Raw genomic sequence first — 19353 nt, forward strand, 5'->3', positions numbered from 1 at the left:
AACGTCCTTTATGATAAACTGGTAATCTAGTAAGGAAAAAATTTTCCTAAATTCTGTAAGCCACTCTAGCAAATGATTGAACCTGAATAGGGGGTCATGGGACCCTCCAAATTGTAGCCTGTTAGTCAAAAGCACAGGTAACGACCTGGGCTTGAGGTTGGCATCTAAAGTAGAGTGGGGATGGGGGGCATCTTGAGCCCTTAACCCATGGGATCTTACACTATCCTTAAGTAGATAGTGTCAGAATAAATTAAATTGTAGGACACCTATCTGATATGGCAGAATTACTTGGTGTGGGGGAAATTCTATACACATTCGGTGATCAATATTGTCTAAAGTGAAGTATTCTGTGAGTTGAGTATTGACAGTAGAGGAGAGTAGAAGGTGTTTTCCCAAAACAAAGAAGCATCCATAAATGAATAAATGATTCAAGTTATTTACAAATTTCATCTGATGCTTTAAAAAATTGATCTTTTAAGATAATTCCATGAATAAGTTGATCATTTTACTCATTAGAATCAAAACTTTGGGAGTTCATTTTTCTAAAAGTTAAAATAATAGACTCCATGATAACTACTATTGTAAAGTCAGTTAAAATGTTCAAACAAAAATTTTTGTAGTGAAAACATGAATGCAACTTTGGTATATCTTGGCACTATGAGAAATGCCATGTTGTTACTAAATTAATGTACTTTGAATTAGTTGTGGTACAAACATAATTTGTTGCATCCAAAACATGACATTCTACCAATAAACACTGGAGTTATTTTCAAAGTGTACAAATATATTATGTATACATAAAACAGTTGAACTACAATTTTTGTGACAAAGCTAATATTGAAATATATATTTGCTAGTTTACATTTTAAATAAAGAAAAATAATTTAAACTATTTTATCAAAAAGAACCACATTTTAATTAGAATTAAGAATAATAAGTCTCTTTGAATTAATATATACACCATTAAATGTCTGAGCAACACCATTAGATAATTTGCCTATCTCTAATAATGATAGCTAAAAAGGAATCCAGGGTCTTAATAAATGAGTAGCTTTATGCCAATATTTTGTGGCTGATACTGGCTTCAAGCTCAGCAGGAAGACAGCATTTTGTTCATTCACTAATTCAAAAGTTATTTATTGAACTACTAACATATTCCCAGTACTGGGATAGATTTTGGGGACAATATAGTGAACAAAACAGACAAAAAGCCATGTCCCCATATCTCTGTGGAGCTTATACTCTAGTGGTTGGAGATAGACAAAAAACACACAATGTGTAAATGATATAGGATAGTAGGCAATAAATGCTCTGGAAAAAAATAAAACATAGTATGGGGATTGGGAGTGGTTGGGCATGGGCAGTTTGCAATTTAAATGGAGTAGTCAAGATAGGGTTAATGAAATGTTTGACATTTAAGAAAAGGCTTGCAAGAGGAGAGGGAGAGTTCCATGAAGATAGCTATGGAAGAGTGTCCTAGGTAGAATAACAGATGTTTACAGTTGCTTTATTCACAATTACCAAAACTTGGAAGCAACCAAGATGTCCTTCAGTAGGTCAATGGATAAATTAACTATAGTACATCCAGATGATGGAATATTATTCAGTGCCAAAAAGAAACTGAGCTATTAATCTATGGATATTGAGGAACTTTAAACGCATATTACTAAGGTAAAGAAGCCAATCTGAAAAGGCAACATACTGTATGATTGCAATTCCATGACATTCTGGAAAAGGCAAATCTATAAAAACAGTAAAAACATCAGTGCTTGCCAAGGGCTATGGGGTGGGGAGGGATGAAGAAACAGAGTGGAAGAATTTTATGGCAGTGAAAATACTCTGTATGATACTCAGAGCTCAAACAGTTGCTTCATCAAAAGTAGATCATAATGGCAGGCCCCACATGCCCAAGGACATTATCAGCAGACACACACAGAAACCCGAATGGAGCTGACTGGTGAAGATCTGTCTCTGTCAAAGCAATCCTATAAAGTTGTAAAGAGGAACCTGATTACCCAAATGTGTAGATACCAAGGTAAGGAATCAAGGACAATGAAAACTCAGGTAACTATGATATCACCAAAGGAAATTAATAAAGCTCCAATACTCATCCTAAAGAAATGGAGATCTATGAACTGTCAGGCAAAGAATTCAAAATAATCTTCTCAAGGAAGTTTGGTGAACTACAAAAACATACAGACAACTAAGCAAAATTAGGAAAATAATGCTTGAACAAATGAGAAATTTGACAAAGAAACAGAAACCATAAAATAAAACCAATCAGAAATCTTAGAGTTGAAAAATATAATTACTGAATAATTCAATAGAGACTTTCAAAAGTAGACTCAATCATGCAGAAGAAGGAATCAGTGACCTGGAGAATAAGGCATTTAAATTTTCTGGTCAGAGGGACAAAAAGAAAAAAAAAAAGTAAAGAAAAGCTGCAGGACTCATGGGACACAATGAAAATAAATAATATTCGCATTATGCAAATTTCAGAAGGACAAGAGAAAGAGAAAGGTACAGAAAGTATATTTAAAGCAATAATGGCTGGAAACTTCTAAAACTTGGGAAGAGAAATAGACTTTTCTTCTCTTATAGAGTTAGTTTAAATAAAATTTAAACTAAAAAAAAAAAAAAAAAGGCAGTTTAAGAAAATAGTAACCAAAAAAAAAAAAAAACAGGGGTAGCTATATTACTATCAGACAAAATAGACTTTATGTTAAAAATCCAGATCCAGGGACTTCCCCGGTGGTCCAGTGGTTAAGACTCCATGCTTCCACTGTAAGGGGCAAAGGTTTGATCCCTGGTTGGGGAACTAAGATCCCACATGTCATGCTATGTGGCCCCCCCCAAAAAAATCCAGATCAGTGAGCCCTAAAGGACACCAAATAGATTGAACCTGACTAGGGCTATACCAAGACATTATAATTAAATTGTCAAAGGTCAAAGACAAAGAAGGAAACTTAAAAAGAAGCAAGAGAAAAAAGAAAAAAAAAGAAAGAGAGAGAGAGATGTTACATACAAGGGAATCCCCATAAGACTATTGTCAGATTTCTTAACATAAACTTTCCAGACCAGGAGAAAATGGAATGACATATTCAAATATTGAAAAAAAAACCCAAAAAACAAAAAACTGTTAACCAAAAATTCTATACTCAGAGATAAAGAAGGGATAAAGAATTTCCTGAACAAACAAAAGCTGGAGAGAAATCATTATCACTAGACTTGACTTACAAGAAATGCTAAAGGGAGTTCTTTAAGTGGAAGTAAAAGGACATTAATTAACATCATAAAAACATAAAAAGTTAACAAAAAATTCACAGGTAATGGTAAATATACCATTAAAGTTAGATTCTGTAATGTGTTATTAGTGGTGCATAATACTTTTATGACTCCAGTTTAAAAATTAAAAAACAAATGTTATAAAAATAACCATAACTGCAATAATCTGTTGTTAGTTACACAATATTAAAATACATAAATTGTAACAGCAATAACATAAAATGTGAGAAGTAAAAGTTTAAACTTTAGGAATGCTGTTGAACTTAAGTTGTTATCAGCTTAAAATTGGGTGTTACAATTTTAAGATATTTCATGTAACCCTCATGGTAACCACAAGGGAAAACCTTATGGCTATTACATAAAAGAACATGATAAAGAAGTCAAAGCATACTGATACCAAAAGACATCAAAACACAGAAAAAGACAGCAGGATAAGAAACAAGGAATAATGGATCTCAAAACAACTAGAAAACTATGAACAAAATGACAATTGTAAATCCTTGTTTACCAATAATTACATCAAACATAAATGGATTAAATTCTCCAATCAAAAGACAAAGAATGGCTGAATGGATAAAAAAAACAGGATCCAAAAATATGCTGCCTACCAGACACTGACTTTAGCTTTAAAGACACACAAACCTACAAGGAAGGGATGGAAAAAGACATTTTAGGTAAATGGTAACAACAACAACAACAAAAAGCAGGGTAGCTATACTTATATCTGACTTTAAACTAAAAATAGTAAACAAAGACAAAGAGGGTCATTGTATAATGATAAAGGAGTCAATCCATACAGAAGATATAACAGTTGTAAATATCTAAGCACCAAACATTGGAGCACCTAAATATATAAAGCAAAAAAATAACACAGCTCAAAGGAGAAATAAACAGCAATACACTAATAGTTGGGGATTTTAATAACCCGCTCTCAACAATGGATAAGTTATCCAGACAAAGACAATAAAGAAACAGCAGACTTGAACAATACTGTAGACCAAATGGACCTAACAGACATATAGAACATTGTATCCAGCAACAACGGAATACACATTGTTCTCAAGCACACATGGAACATTTTCTAAGATAGACCAAATGTCAGGCCACAAAACAAGTCTTAGCAAATCAGGAAGACTGAAAGCATACCAAATATCTCCTCTGATCACAATGGCATAAAACTAGAAATCAATAGCAAAAGGAAAACTGTAAAATTAAGCAACATTCTTTTGAACCACTAATGAATACAAAAAAAAAAATTAAAGGGGAAATTAAAAAGTTTATTGAGACAAACAGAAATGGAAATGCAACATACCAGAACTTATGGCATTCAGCAAAAACAGTTGTAAGAGGAAAGTTCATGGCAATAAATGCCTACATTAAGAAGCAAGGAAACAATCTAACTCTACACCTTAAGGAACTAGGAAAAAAGAACAAATTGAGGCCAAAGTTAGCAGAGGGAAGGAAATAATAAGATTAGGGCAGAAATAAATAAAATAAAGAATAGAAAATATTAACCAAACTAAGAGATAAATAAAATTGACAAACCTTAGCTACACTAAACAAGGGGGAAAAAAAAGAGAAGACTGAAATCAACAAAATTATAATGAAAAAGAGAATATTACAACGGATATCACAGAAATACAAGGAAAATAAGAGGCTACCATGAAAAACTATACACCAACAAACTGGACAACTTCTTTGAAACATACAACCTACAAAGACTGAATCAGTAACAAAGAGAAAATCTGAGTAGCCTAATTACTAGTAAATAGATTGAGCCAGTAATCAAAAATCTCTCAATGAATAAAAGCCCAGCACCAGATGGTTTCATTAGTGAATTTTACCAAACATTTAAAGGATTAATACCAATCCTTCTCAAAAGCTTCCAAAAAATTGAAGAGGAGGGAACATGCCCAAACTTATTTTACAAGGCCAGCATTATTCTGATAACACAGCCAGATAAGGACAATACTAGAAAACAAAACTATAGGCCAATATCCCTGATGAATATAGATGAAAAAATCTCAACAAAATCCTAGCAAACCGAATTCAGCATCACATTAAAAGTATTATTCTCATGATTAACTGAGATTTATTCCTGGGATGCTGATGGTTTAACATACGCAATCAATCAATGTGATATATCGCATTAAAAGAATGAAAGAAAAAAATGATTTCATCATCTCAATAGACACAGAAAAAGTATTTGACAAAATTCAACATCCATTCATGATTAAAACATTTAAAAATTAGGCATAAAAGGAACATATCTCAATATAATAAAGGACATATATGACAAACCCACAGCTAATATCATACTCAATGGTGAAAGGTTGAAAGATTTTCCTCTAAAATCAGGAACAAGACAAGGGTGCTCCTCTCACCATACCTATTCAGCATAGTACTGGAAGCCCTACCTAGAGCAATCAGGCAAGAAAAAGAAATAAAAGTTATCAGAATTGGAAAAGAAGAAGTAAAGTTAACTCTACTTTCAGATTACATGGACTTTACATATTTTAAAAATCCTAGAGATTGAACCAAGAAAACTGTTAAAACTAATCAATGAATTCTGTAAAGTTGTAGGATATAAAATTAACATACAAAATTCACAGTGTTTCTATACACCAACAAAAAAATTCCTTAAAAAAAAAAAAGAAATGATCACATTTACAATAGCTTCAACAACAGTAAAATACTTAGGAGTAACTTTAACCAAGAAAGTGAAAGATCTCTACTCTGAAAACAAGACGTTGATAAAAGAAATCAAAGAAGGCACTAATAAATGGAAAGGTATCATGTGTTCATGAATTGGAAGAATTAAGTGTTAAAATGTCAATGCTACCAAAAGATATCTATAGATGCAAGGCAACTATCAAGATTCCAATGGTAATTTTTACAGAAATAGAAAAAACACTCCAGGGACTTCCCTGGTGGTCCAGTGGTTAAGACTCTGCACTGCCAATGCAGGGGGCACAGGTTTGATCCCTGGTCAGGGAACTAAGATCCCGCATGCCACATAGTGTGACCAAAAAAAAAAAAGAAAAAGAAAAAACACTCTAAAAGTTTATGTGAAACCACAAAGACCCTGAATAGCCAATGAAATCCCAAGATAGAACAAAGCAGGAGGTAACACATTTCCTGATTTCAAGCTATATTACAAAGCTATAATAATTCAAACAGTATAGTACTGGCATAAAAACAAATAGACCAACAAAACCAAATCAACAGCCCAGAAATAAACCCAAGTGTATATGATCGACTAATATTCAACAGTGGAGAAAAGACAGTCTGTTCAATAAATGGTGCTGGGAAAACCGGATAGTCACATGTAAAAGAATGAAACTTGACACCTATTTTACACCACTCATACAAATTAACTTGAAATGGATTAAAGACTTAAATGTAAGACATAAACTCCCAGAAGAAAGCATTAGAATAAAGCTCCTTGACATGGGCTTTGGTAATAATTTTTTGGAAATTACACCTAAAGCATAAGCAACAAAATAAAAAAAAAAAAGTGAGACTACATCAAACTAAAAAGCTTCTGCACAGCAAAAGAAACCATCAACAAAATGAAAAGACTACCTATGAAATGGGAAAAAATTTTTGCAAACTTTATATCTGATAAGGGGTTAATAATAAATATATAATAGCAAAAAATCAAATAATCCAATTAAAAATTAGGCAAAGGAAAAGTGAGTGGACATTTTTTTCAAAGAAGATACACAAATGGTCTACAGGCACAAGCATACCATGGAGATATTGGGTGTTTGGTTCCAGACCACCACAATAAAAGCAAATATCACAAAGTATGTCATACAAATTTTTTGGTTTCCCAGTGCATATATAAAAGTTATGTTACACTATACTGTAATTAAGTGTGCAGTAGCATTATGTATAAAAAAACAATGTACATACCTTAATTAAAAAATACTTCATCACTAAAAACTGCTATCCATTATCTGAGCTTCAATGAGTCATAATCTTTTTGCAACAGTAGCATCAATGATCACGGATCATATCACCACAACAAGTATAATAATAATGAAGAAGTTTGAAATATATGCAGGGAATTACCAAAATGTGACACAGAGACACAAAGTGAACAACTGCTGTTGGAAAAATGGTGCCAGTAGAGTTACTCAATACACTGTTGCCACAAAGTTTCAATTTGTAAGGAATACCATATCTGAGAAGCCCAACAAAACAAAGCACAGGAAAGCAAGGTATGTCTATACCTGAAACGATGCTCATCATCACTAGTCATTAGGAAAATGCAAATTAAAACCAAAATGAGATATCACCTCATGCCTGTTAGAATGGCCATCATCAAAAAGATAAGAGATAATAAATGCTGGTGAGGATATGGAGAAAAGGGAATCTTTATGCACTATTGAAGGGATTATAAATTGGTACAGCCACTGTGGAAAGCATTATGGAGGTTACCCAAAAATTAAATATAGAACTACCATATGATCCAGCAATTCCACTTCTGAGAGTATATCTAAAGGAAATGAAAACAAAAACTCAAAAAGATAGTGGCATCTTCATGTTCATAGCAGCATTATTTACAATAGCCAAGACATGGAAACAACCTAAGTGTCCATCAGTGGCTGAATGGATAAAGATGTGGTGTACATATACACAAAAGAATATTAGTCAGCCATTAAAAAAAAAGGGGGGAAATCCTACCATTTGTGATAACATGGATGGACCTTAAAGGGATTATGCTAAATGAAATGTCAGAAAGAAACAAATATTGTATGATCTCACTTACATGTGGAATAATAACACACATACACATCCAACTTATAGAAAAAGAGATGAGATTTGTGGTTACCAGAGGTAGTGGGCGGAGGATAGGGAAATTGGAGGAAGGTAGTCAAAAGGCACAATCTTCCAGTTATAAAATAAATAAGTACTAGAGATGTACAACATGTTGACTATGGTGAACACTACTGTATGACATCCAGAAAAGTTGCTAAGAGAGTAGATCCCAAGAGTTCTCATTACAAGGAAAAATTTTTTTCTCTTTTTATTGTATCTATATGAGATGATGAATGTCAACTAAACCTACTGTGGTAATCATTTCACACTATGAGTGAATCAAACCATCATGCTGTACACCTTAAACTTATACAGTGATGGATGTCAATTATCCCTCAAAACTGAAAAAAAAACTAAAATAAAAAATAGTTTAAAATAGTCTCTAAAAAACATATATATATTTATTTATATAGATAAATAAATATATATACATATATTTTTATATATAATTTATATATAATTATGGAGTTTCTACATAGCTTTTCAACATCTCCTTTTGATCCTCTCCCTTTAAAATCCTATGTTCCAGACATATCAAATTATTGATACATGCTGAATGTAACATGCTATTTTCCTCAGTATTTTTGCAGAGATGCTACATGTACCTAAAACACCTTCTACTTTTCTCCTCCACTCACCCACATTCATCTGGCTCATCTTTGATTCCGATAGTGCCTAACTATAAAAAAAAAAAGAATATATTTTTCTATATTCCATTTTCCAATTCACTTTTTATAGTTTATTTTGGTATCAGTGCTCACTGATACTTGGATTATCCATGAAAATACCTGATATAAATTACTTTTAATACCAAATAAATATAGCATAAAATAAATGGGAATATAGAACTACATCTTATGTATTTAATCAAAGTGATAATTTAAAATAAGTAGTTCAGAACTGAAAGTGAATATTTTGCTCACTTTTTTCAATTTGCTGGCCTGAACCCTCATTTTGTTTAAAGATTAAAAGCCATTTTCACTTCTCCCAGTGTCATTAAAAATAAATTAATCTTGTGAAGTACATTTTAACATTTATTTCAAATTGAACCTAAAAAACTGTAACTAGTAGAAATCCAGGGACAAGAGCCTCATTTTCATCATGTATCATTTAAAGGAGGTTTCACTTAAGAAAACAAAAATAATTACACATACACAGACACACACATGTACACACGCAAAACAAAAGAATCTGATATCATTGGTATGGCCTTGACTCAGACAACCATTGAGGAAGTTTCAGGATCTTGGAAGTTCACTAAAATGCTGCAGCTTTCCCATAATACTTGCTCTATCAATGTAGTCAATTTTTCTCCTAAAAAATAGAAATAATTCTCAAAATATACTAGACATTTGAAACTAAATTTTAATGTTTATTAAATGCCAACAAGGAAAATAATTGTTAAGAAAGTCATTATGAAACACCCTGCTTAAGAGGAAATTGTTTCTAAGATTATAGATTCATTTTTACTTCATAGACATGTGATAAACCTGATTATGACTGAGGTCATATTTTAAGTCAACAAAAGGAATTTTCAATACAAATACTGGCCTGTAATCAAATGCTATCTTCTCAACTAAGTCTACTCAAACCACCCTCCTCCATACACCCCAAATTCTTAGCCCTTAGCCTGTTCTACTTTTCCCCATAGCACTTTGCTTTCTAATATCCTACAAAATTTATGTACTTGTAATATATATTTTTACTTATGTTTCCTCACTGGTATATAAGCCTCACAAAGGAAGGAAATTTTGTCTATTTTATTTCCTGATGTAGCCAAGAACAATATAATAGCGCTTATGAATAAAATTAGGGCAAGTCAATCAAATTAAAGAATAAAATAGCAAAAGGGATTTTCTCTTGGTTGAAATCCAACATAATAAGCAAACAGAACTGTATTGATCCTGTATCATGTCACAATCTAAACTTCTCTGTCATTAGAACAAGCCATCACCACCCATTACTCTACATCATCTTAACACAGCAACAGAAGTAACTGTGTTTAACATGTCCTGGTTTCTGCACTTCAGAATACCATGGATTTACTACATCAGATACCTAGGTCACTTCATTTTTGTTTATTTTTACTCTGAATTCTAAAAGTTTAATAGTAAAACCTACAGGTATAATGTGTATGACTCCTTCTAAGATCCTCAAATTAAATGAAATTTTTACCCAGAAAATTTTAAAATATTGAAACTTATCTTTTTCTTGTTGAAGGTATCTTTGATTTATCAGGTTTAAAACTGTAATGAAGCAAGAAAATTGCAGTTGTCGAAGAGGAGCAAGATTTATTATTTGCTCTTTTTGATATGATGGATAGAAAATGAATCTTAAACTATAAAAAATGCATAATAAAATTACCAAAGTTTTTATGCTTTCCAAGCTAAAAATTACAAGACTAAAAGAACATCAGTACTTGATAGATGGAATAACCCTGTTATTTACACGTCAAGGTTTGTTTGACATTGAACAGAAAGTGTTGTTGATGGCTGTGCTTAAAGTGTAATAAATATGCCACCCATGTTTCATTATTGAAAAGAAGCAAAATTTGCCTGTGTTTGTTGGTTGGTGCATTTACTTTTTTTCTGAGAATTTTCCAGACATTTTACATCTTACTATTAACTCATTTTGAATATACTGCTTTGAATTAAAACACTAAGTCTTTCATCATAAGCCAAAGTGAGATTTACACAGATGAGATAAATATTTCCAAATATTACCTCATGAAAGTATTAATATCATAAAAAATAAAGGTGGGCATTGGTATGCTTCATAATGTTGAAAGTGGTGATAAAGTTCAACATTAAACTTGATAAATATTTTTTCTCACATATGGAATATAATTAAAACAAGATACATTTGCTGCTATATTCTACTATTAATAAAATAGTGGCAGGGATAGAGGTAATCTATGAGCTCAGCATATGGACTTCCAAGGCCAACCTAGCTACAGACAATGCTGAGTGCCCAATATGACAGCAGCAGAGGCCCACACTAAGCCCTCTATATGGCACCTTTATCCAGGGGTGATCAGCCAGCTACCTTGTAGCCAGTTAATTATACCGTACAGCTTCTGTCATGGAAGTGATTTTTTTTTTCTCATTTGAATAGGCATTTACTCTGGGTATGGATTTGATTTTCCTACATGCAGTGCATTTGCCACAACTACCATCTGTGGACTTACAGAATGCCTCATCTACTGTAATGGTATTCCACACAGCATTGCTTCTGATCAAGGAACTCACTTCACAGAAAAATAAGTGCAGCAATGGGCCCACACTCTTGAAATTCACTGGTCTTACCATTTTCTACTCCATTCTGAAGCACCTGGCTTGAGAATGGTAGAATAGCCTTTTAAAGACTCAGTTACTATGTCAGTTAGGTGACAATATTTTGCAGGGCTGGGGCAAGGTTCTCCAGGAGACTGCATGTGCTCTGAATCAGTGTCCAACATATGGCACTGTTTCTCCCACAGCCAGGATTCACAGGTCCAGGAATCAAGGGATGGAAATGGAAGTGGCACCAATCACTATTATCCCAGTGACCCACTAGCAAAATAGTTGCTTCTTATTCCCATGACTTTATGTATTACTGACCTAGAGGTCTTAGTTCCAAAGGGAGGAATACTTCCACCAGGAGACACAGCAGTGATTCCATTGAATAAGCAGTTAAGATTGCTACCCAGCCACTTTGGGCTTCTCATGCCTCTGAATCAACAGGCAAAGAAAGGAGTTACTGCTCTGGTTGGGTTGATTGATCCTGACCACTAAAGGGAAATTGCACTGCTACTCCACCATGGAGATAAGGAAGAGTATATCTGGAGTAACAGGAGATCACTTAGGATATTAGTTTTACCATAACCTGTAATTAAAGTCAATGGAAGACTACAACAACCCAATTCAGACAGGACTACTAAAGGTCCAGACCCTTCAGGAATGAAGGTTTGGATCACCCCTACCCCCATCCCAAGTAAAGAATCACAACCATCTGAGGTGTTTGCTAAGTGTAAAGGGAATATGGAATGCATTGGATAATACATAATAATAATGGAAAAAGGCAGTTTATAAATACCAGCTATGAGCACGTTACCACTTACAGAAATGAGGACTGAAACTATCCCGAGTATTTCTTCCTTATTTTTTATGAATATGCTTGTGTTTGTGTGTATGTGTATGTCTGTCTACCTACCTATCTAGTAAATACCTTTGTTTTTTCCCTCTTTTATTCGCTTATCATATAACCTAAGGAGTACTGACTTTACATCACAGTATTTAAATTACAGGATATCAAGGAGAATAGTAAACATTACCCAAGGACTTTTCATCCTCTTCTGTGCAAAGGGTTAGTGTGTTTTCAGTGGTACACAGGATAGTTGCATCATGTTAAACAGAAGTATGATATTGTCATTTTCTTTAGAGATTAAGTGTGGTTTAAGGAAGTGCATATGAGTATCAAGTTGACAAGGGGTGGATTCATCATGACTAACTTTATGTCAGCTTGGCTAGGCCATGGTCTGTAGACTTTGAGTAATGTAGATTACTATCCTGAATACGGGTGTACTTCATTCAATTGATTGAAGCTGCGACAAAGTGAGAGAGTGTCATGGACATATATACACTACCAAATGTAAAATAGATAGCTAGTGGGAAGCAGCCGCATAGCACAGGGAGATAAATCAGCTCGGTGCTTTGTGACCACCTAGAGGGGTGGGATAAGGAGGGTGGGAGAGAGGGAGATGCAAGAGGGAAGAGATATATGGGGATATATGTATATGTATAGCTGATTCAGTTTGTTATAAAGCAGAAGCTAACACACCATTGTAAAGCAATTATACTCCAAAAAAGATGTTAAAAAATTTTAAAAAGAGAGAAAAGAGGCAAAGCTCCTCTTAAAAAGAGAGAATTTGCCTCCAGGTTGGCTTCAGACTTGAGCTGCAACATTCACTCTTTCCTTGGTCTCCAGCCTACTAGCCTACCCTACAGAGTTTGGGCTTGGTATCCTCCAAAATTATGTAAACCAATTCCTGAAAATAACTCTCTCTCAGCATACACATGTACACATGCATACACATGTACACATGCACACACAGTGCCTACACACTCCCTATTCGTTCTGTTTCTCAGAGAACCCTGATTAATACAGGAAGTTATCTCTATTTTACAGATAAAAAAGAACCGGATGAGAATGAGTTGATTGACTTGCTTCCAATTATCTATTCAGCCTCACCTCCCGGCAAATTACCCACAAATAAGTTCCCACCCCAAAAAGCCATGCTTCTTCATGCCTCTGCAATTTTGTCCATTCTGCTACCATTCACTGGAATGTTATTCTGCCACTCCTCTGGAAACCTAATTCTCGTCCTTTAATGTTCAGCTCAAGCAGCACTTCCTAGCATCGCTCCTTGACATCTTCCCTGGTAGTCCAATCTGGGTTACTTGCCATTCCTATAGAATGGCAATCTTTTGAAAACTGTGTCCTCTCCATTATCAAAGTAAACTCTAATTACTTGTTTTATTGTTGGTCTCCTTTAGTGACTTGTGATTTCCTTTGAATTAGTAAATTATTTTATTTCCCTAGTATTTTCAGTGCTTATGTTATTGTACTGTATGTTATAACCACTCATTCTTATGAATGCTGAATGAAAATAAGCTTAGAAAATGATTACACTCATTATACAGCTCTCTGTCCTAATTATAATAATGATAATAAGATACACTTCCATCCCTGTTTTTAATGGGTTGGCCTTCTAGTTATTTATGTGTTTTATCCCATTATCAGTGAAGTATTGTTAGGTTCTACTCTAGGATAAGAGAACATCTATTTTATACCATAAGCTCTTTTGTTTCTCAACCCTGATATTATGGCTGAACTTGAGTCAAACAATTTATATTTTTCAGAGCCATGCAGGCAAAAAGCCCAAAGTAGCTACTGAATGGAATAAACGTTAACAATGTTTAGCCACATTTCTGATGTAGGCAGAAATAAAATTGTCTAAACTATCTGAATCTAATCCCAGGTACCCATGAATAGAGCTCTGTTCCAATATTGGCTTGGGTTTTATGAAACTGTTAAAGAGTATTGTTTAATAAATATTCTCATTAATTGGCCTCCTGGTCAGCTCAGTTTACTCCTTTTTAAAAATCATTCTGTTCCCATATGGTTTCCTATTGTAAAAGCATTAAACTTTCTCGAATGTTTCATGCACTTTGTATTAATATTGGGGGCATTGTCAGAGCAAGTGATAGTAATGGTGAAAATTCCAGCATTATGTTAAGGAAATAAAAGTCATATAGGATATAAGTCCCTATCTTTCCATTCACAAGCAAAGAAAATCAATCACATTAAGATTGGTCGTAGGGGCTTCCCTGGTGGCACAGTGATTGAGAGTCTGCCTGCCAATGCAGGAGACACGGGTTCGAGCCCTGGTCTGGGAGGACCCCACATGCCGCGGAGCAACTAGGCCCGTGAGCCACAACTACTGAGCCTGCGCGTCTGGAGCCTGTGCTCCGCAGCAAGAGAGGCCGCGATGGTGAGAGGCCCGCGCACCGCGATGAGGAGTGGCCCCCGCTTGCCACAACTGGAGAAAGCCCTCGCACAGAAACGAAGACCCAACACAGCCAAAAATAAATTAATTAATTAATTAAAAAAAAAAAAAGAGTGGTTGTATAATTTTAGATCTAATTAGGTAATGATGATATTGCAGTCATTAGAATTTATAGAGTGTTTGGGGCTTTCAGGCATGGGTAAACAAAGTTCCAAATATATTTTCATTAATCAGCTCTCAGCTCCCTACCTATCTACACTTTCTTGTGATTTGATATCTTAGAATATAATAAATTTGTGAAACGAATCTCTCTGTGGAGTGTTTTTCCTGAGATCGCTTCCGTTGTCAAAGGAATTAATATGTTAACTCATTTTCCTTAAAACATAACAAACCTATTTTAAAAAATCTAAGAATCCAATTATCTTGTAGTATATCCACATAAGTTTAGGTTGGGTGAACTTCCAAATATTTAGAAAACTATGTTATTACTCTACATTATATGAACTAAACAAAAATGGAGCTCACATCAATAAAAGTGTTAAAAGAAATTTACTGGCTATTTACAATTGGCATACATTTCAGATTTCAGAAGATTGTTTCATACATTCTTTCTGAAATGTTATTTAGCATAGAAATCTCCATAGAGCATGTAAACAAAATCTGATTCCCAACTATGTCAATCCTTGTTTGAAAGAGACTGGATTAGATCTGAGTATTCATGATTCTATAAACATTTATTTAACCTTCCATGATTGGTTACAATCATATCATTGATACTTTTGTATAGCTGTTTTAGTATATATATAACTCTATACATTTGGGCTATATACCTCTAGAATGTAACCCACCTGAGAATAGCTAGGACTGTTCACAACTTCAGCAGTGCCTAGGACATCTCTAGACACAGTAAGCACTCAGTTTATAAACAGTACTTTATAATAATGACTAATGTTATAGCACCAATGGCTACATTCATTTGAAATCATATAGTGTTTATGTAAGCATTGGGTAAACAAAGTCTGAATTTTTGCTATAGTATGTAGTCATTCTAAGGTTTTGGTTTTTTGTTTGGGGTTTTTTTGTTTGTTTGTTTGTTTTGGAGCCAATATACAGAAAACCGAACCTAGAAAGGTAAAAAGCAGAAGTCAAATAGTCTGTCTTCAACCAGGTTTCCCCTAAAAAGTGTAAAAATAAAAACACGCATGCTTAAGTCCATCATTATATAGCTATACCAGCTATGCTTTGAAAAATACTATCTAAATGCTGTGGTGGCAGATTAATACATGACAGTCCTACTAAGTTTCAGAAATCAAGCAAGCAGCTAGGGAAACTAGTGAAATTTTCCCTAAAGGATACCTGCAGTTAAACAAACTGTACTTTCCATCTATAGCTTACAGAGCAGTGGATATCATCTCTTAATTCCATTCAGTTATTGGAACCCTCTAGATGAGATTAAATAAACAAGTTTTGTTTACTGTCTTCCCTCCTTCACAACCAGGACTCCAGGTTCTAAATGATTCTGACCAATGGCATGTATTAAGAAATTATACCCAAATTAGCCATTATATTGAAATTATCATTATTTTCCATTTCAGCAATGACACAAATATCTCAATAATAGGAAGTTACAAAAATGCCTGTTGGCATTATACTAATACTGAATGCGAAGGAAGCATCCATAAATTGATTGTATTTAGTTAAATTTGACTGTCACTTGCTTCTTTAGCCTCAACTCCAACAAATGCCCTGAAGCACAACTGAGCCCTTGTAGTTTCCCGCAATAAATGATGCTCTGCCCTGCCTCAATATCTTCACATACCTCCCATCTGTAAAATCACCTTAATGGTTTTTACCTAAATTCTGGTTGCCCTTTTAGATTGGGCTCGGGCACTGGATTTCCTAAGAACCAGTGTCTATCTCAATTCCTAACTTAACCTGGCTTAAGGATCCTTGTTAGGTGCTCCCCTGGGGCTCAGTGTTTCCTTTATCAGAGATGTGTCATGGGGTCCTGCACTGCTGTTAACTTGCCCCTTTTTCCCACAATAAGTGTCTTGAAGTAAAAGAAAAATATTTCATCCATCTTTATATTGAATGTAATGAGAATAGTCTAAACTCAGTCTATGAATAAAGATCCAGTTTCTGTGCTATTACTACCTAGAATTGTATCCTGGAAACTCTTCTCTTAAAACATTCTAATGATATGCTAAACTTTAGTGTAATCTCAGCAATGGTTAAAGAGAACTTCTCATTATATGATACTGGGGTTCACAATTATTTATCTTATTTAATTTCAGCCTAATATAGTTTGATATATTAGGAACCACATATGAAATTTGTGATTACCATTAGTTTTTAATAAAAAGTAGATAAGAGCTAACCCAACTACAGGTTTCATAGAGTACTAACATTCCAAGTGTTTCAAATCCTAACCTATTATTTAGATGTTAAGAGTCATCCTGTCCCTATAAAATGTTTACCAAAGATCTAAGAATTAGAGGGAAGTCTGATGCAGCTACACAGTAAATGCTCTTAATCTCATTCTCATGACCACAGAACCTCAAACTCTTCTTTAAAGCTCCCTAAAAGGAAGAGTGGGAACAAAATGGATGTAGTATTTTTAAAATAAAAATTTCATTTCCATTTCACCAAGCCAATACTATGATTGTAATTTTCCTGTAGCCTTGACCATATTTTATTGAAAGATCAATAAACACAGACAATCAAACCAAGGAAATAGCTGAAGTTAAATAATATATAAATATATTTATTCTTATGAATAAATACTTTTCAAAGTCCCATGGACAAATATGCAAATATAATTTTGCTAAGACTCTAGCTTACATTACATATTACTCCCTAATCAATATCTTCCATGCCCTTCAAAGGAAATCATGGCTGAACTACCCACAGTTATATTACAATTTTTTTAACAATTAATTTTGTTAAAAATATATTCACACAAAATATACTTCAATTGCTTTTCAGGGGGACTAAAATTTTTATCTTAGATCTTTCTGTTAAAATATCCCATCCAGGATATTATGTTACTTTTACTTCTCATATCTCCTTAACTCATCTTAACTATGACAGTTTCACAGACTATTCTTGTTTGTGATGACCTTGACAGTTTTGAGGAGTACTGGTCAAATATTTTATAGATTGCACCTCAATTGAGTTTTGCTTGCTGTTTTTCTCGCTATTAGACTGGAGTTACTTTTGGGGGGAAGAAGACCACAGAGGTAAGTTGTTATTTTCATCACATCATATCAAAGGAATCTTCCATCAACATGATTTATCACTGTTCATGTTGACCTTGATCACCTGACTAAGGTAGTGTTAGGCAGGTTTTTCCACTGGAAAGTTATTTTCTTCCCCCTTTCCATACTGTATTCTTTGGAAGGAAGTCACTATGCATAGCCCAAATTTAAGAGGTTAGGAGTTATGTTCCACTTCTTTGTGGATGGAGTTTCCACATAAATAAATGGAAATGAACTGATCAAGGGATTAATCTGTTCCCTCCAATTATTTATTTATTCAATAATTTATGTATATCAGTGTGGACTCATGGATATTTGTTTTATATTTTGGGTTATAACCTAATACAACTTAATTTGGGGTGGAGAGAGGATTTACTAGGGAAATAAGTCTAGTTTGTTGTTGCTTAAGTTTTTCAAATTGTTCTTTAGCTTTGGCCAAGTATTCTTTTTAATAAAGCAATTTTTGAATCAGAATTTTGTTTGCAAGGCTCTGTATAATAATTAATACTGTCCATTGTGCCTGGGAAATCTTATTCCCTTTCTTTTCTAAGGAGTTTCTCAAACAATTTTGTTCAAATTAAATGTTTCCAACAGATCATTCTTGTTGACATTATGTCAGTTAGAGAAATGGAAATAATTAGGATTGTAATGAGAGTATACACAAGAAGCAGGAGATTTTTCCTGGAAGAGGAGAGGATTTAGACTTACAAGACCCCAAGAAATGTACTAATGGTAACTCTAAAGCAATATTTCTGTACTTTATGTCTTGGTCGCCCAAACTCATCACCAGCCACCTCCAAATACAGACCTAAAAATTTGCACCCCCCAGAAGATGGAAAACTAGAGAAGACGTTCTTACTCTATCATAGCCAAGCTCTCAGGACAAAAGTTTGAGGTGGAAAATTAACCTCATCCAGTTTTACTGGTGTCCCACAGCAAAAAGTTTACGCAAATAGATACCATTTTGATGAGAACCACAAACTCAACCAGTCTGTAAGGCCAGCTCTGACAACAGGCTTATAAGGCCTATGCCTAGTTTTAAACTGTGATTCAACCAGTGATTCTCTTTCTGATGACATGCAACACTGTTTTGTAGCACAATACAAAAATGGAAGCACAAAAGAGCAATAATGGAGAAAAAAGAATTGCCTGTTTCTTCCAAGGATGCTAAACAAATTGAAACGAATAACAAAACCTGAGTACCAAACTGAGACAATAGCCAAGGATTTTAATGCAGAGAGACTAGAGTTCAGACCTGAAGTGACTTAGTACATCAGCAGGAAGTCTACAAGCCAAGAGCAACAAGACACAAGTGGCCTCTGTGAATATCATACCTGGTTGAAGATGAATCCACAGCAATGGGCAGTACAGACAGTATCTCCATGGAACCTCCAGGAAAACTGTGGAAATAAAAAAAAGACCACCAAATGAGAATAC

The sequence above is a fragment of the Balaenoptera physalus genome (assembly GCF_965194825.1).
Source record: "Balaenoptera physalus genome assembly, chromosome: 2".
In the NCBI taxonomy this organism is placed as follows: Eukaryota; Metazoa; Chordata; class Mammalia; order Artiodactyla; family Balaenopteridae; genus Balaenoptera; species Balaenoptera physalus.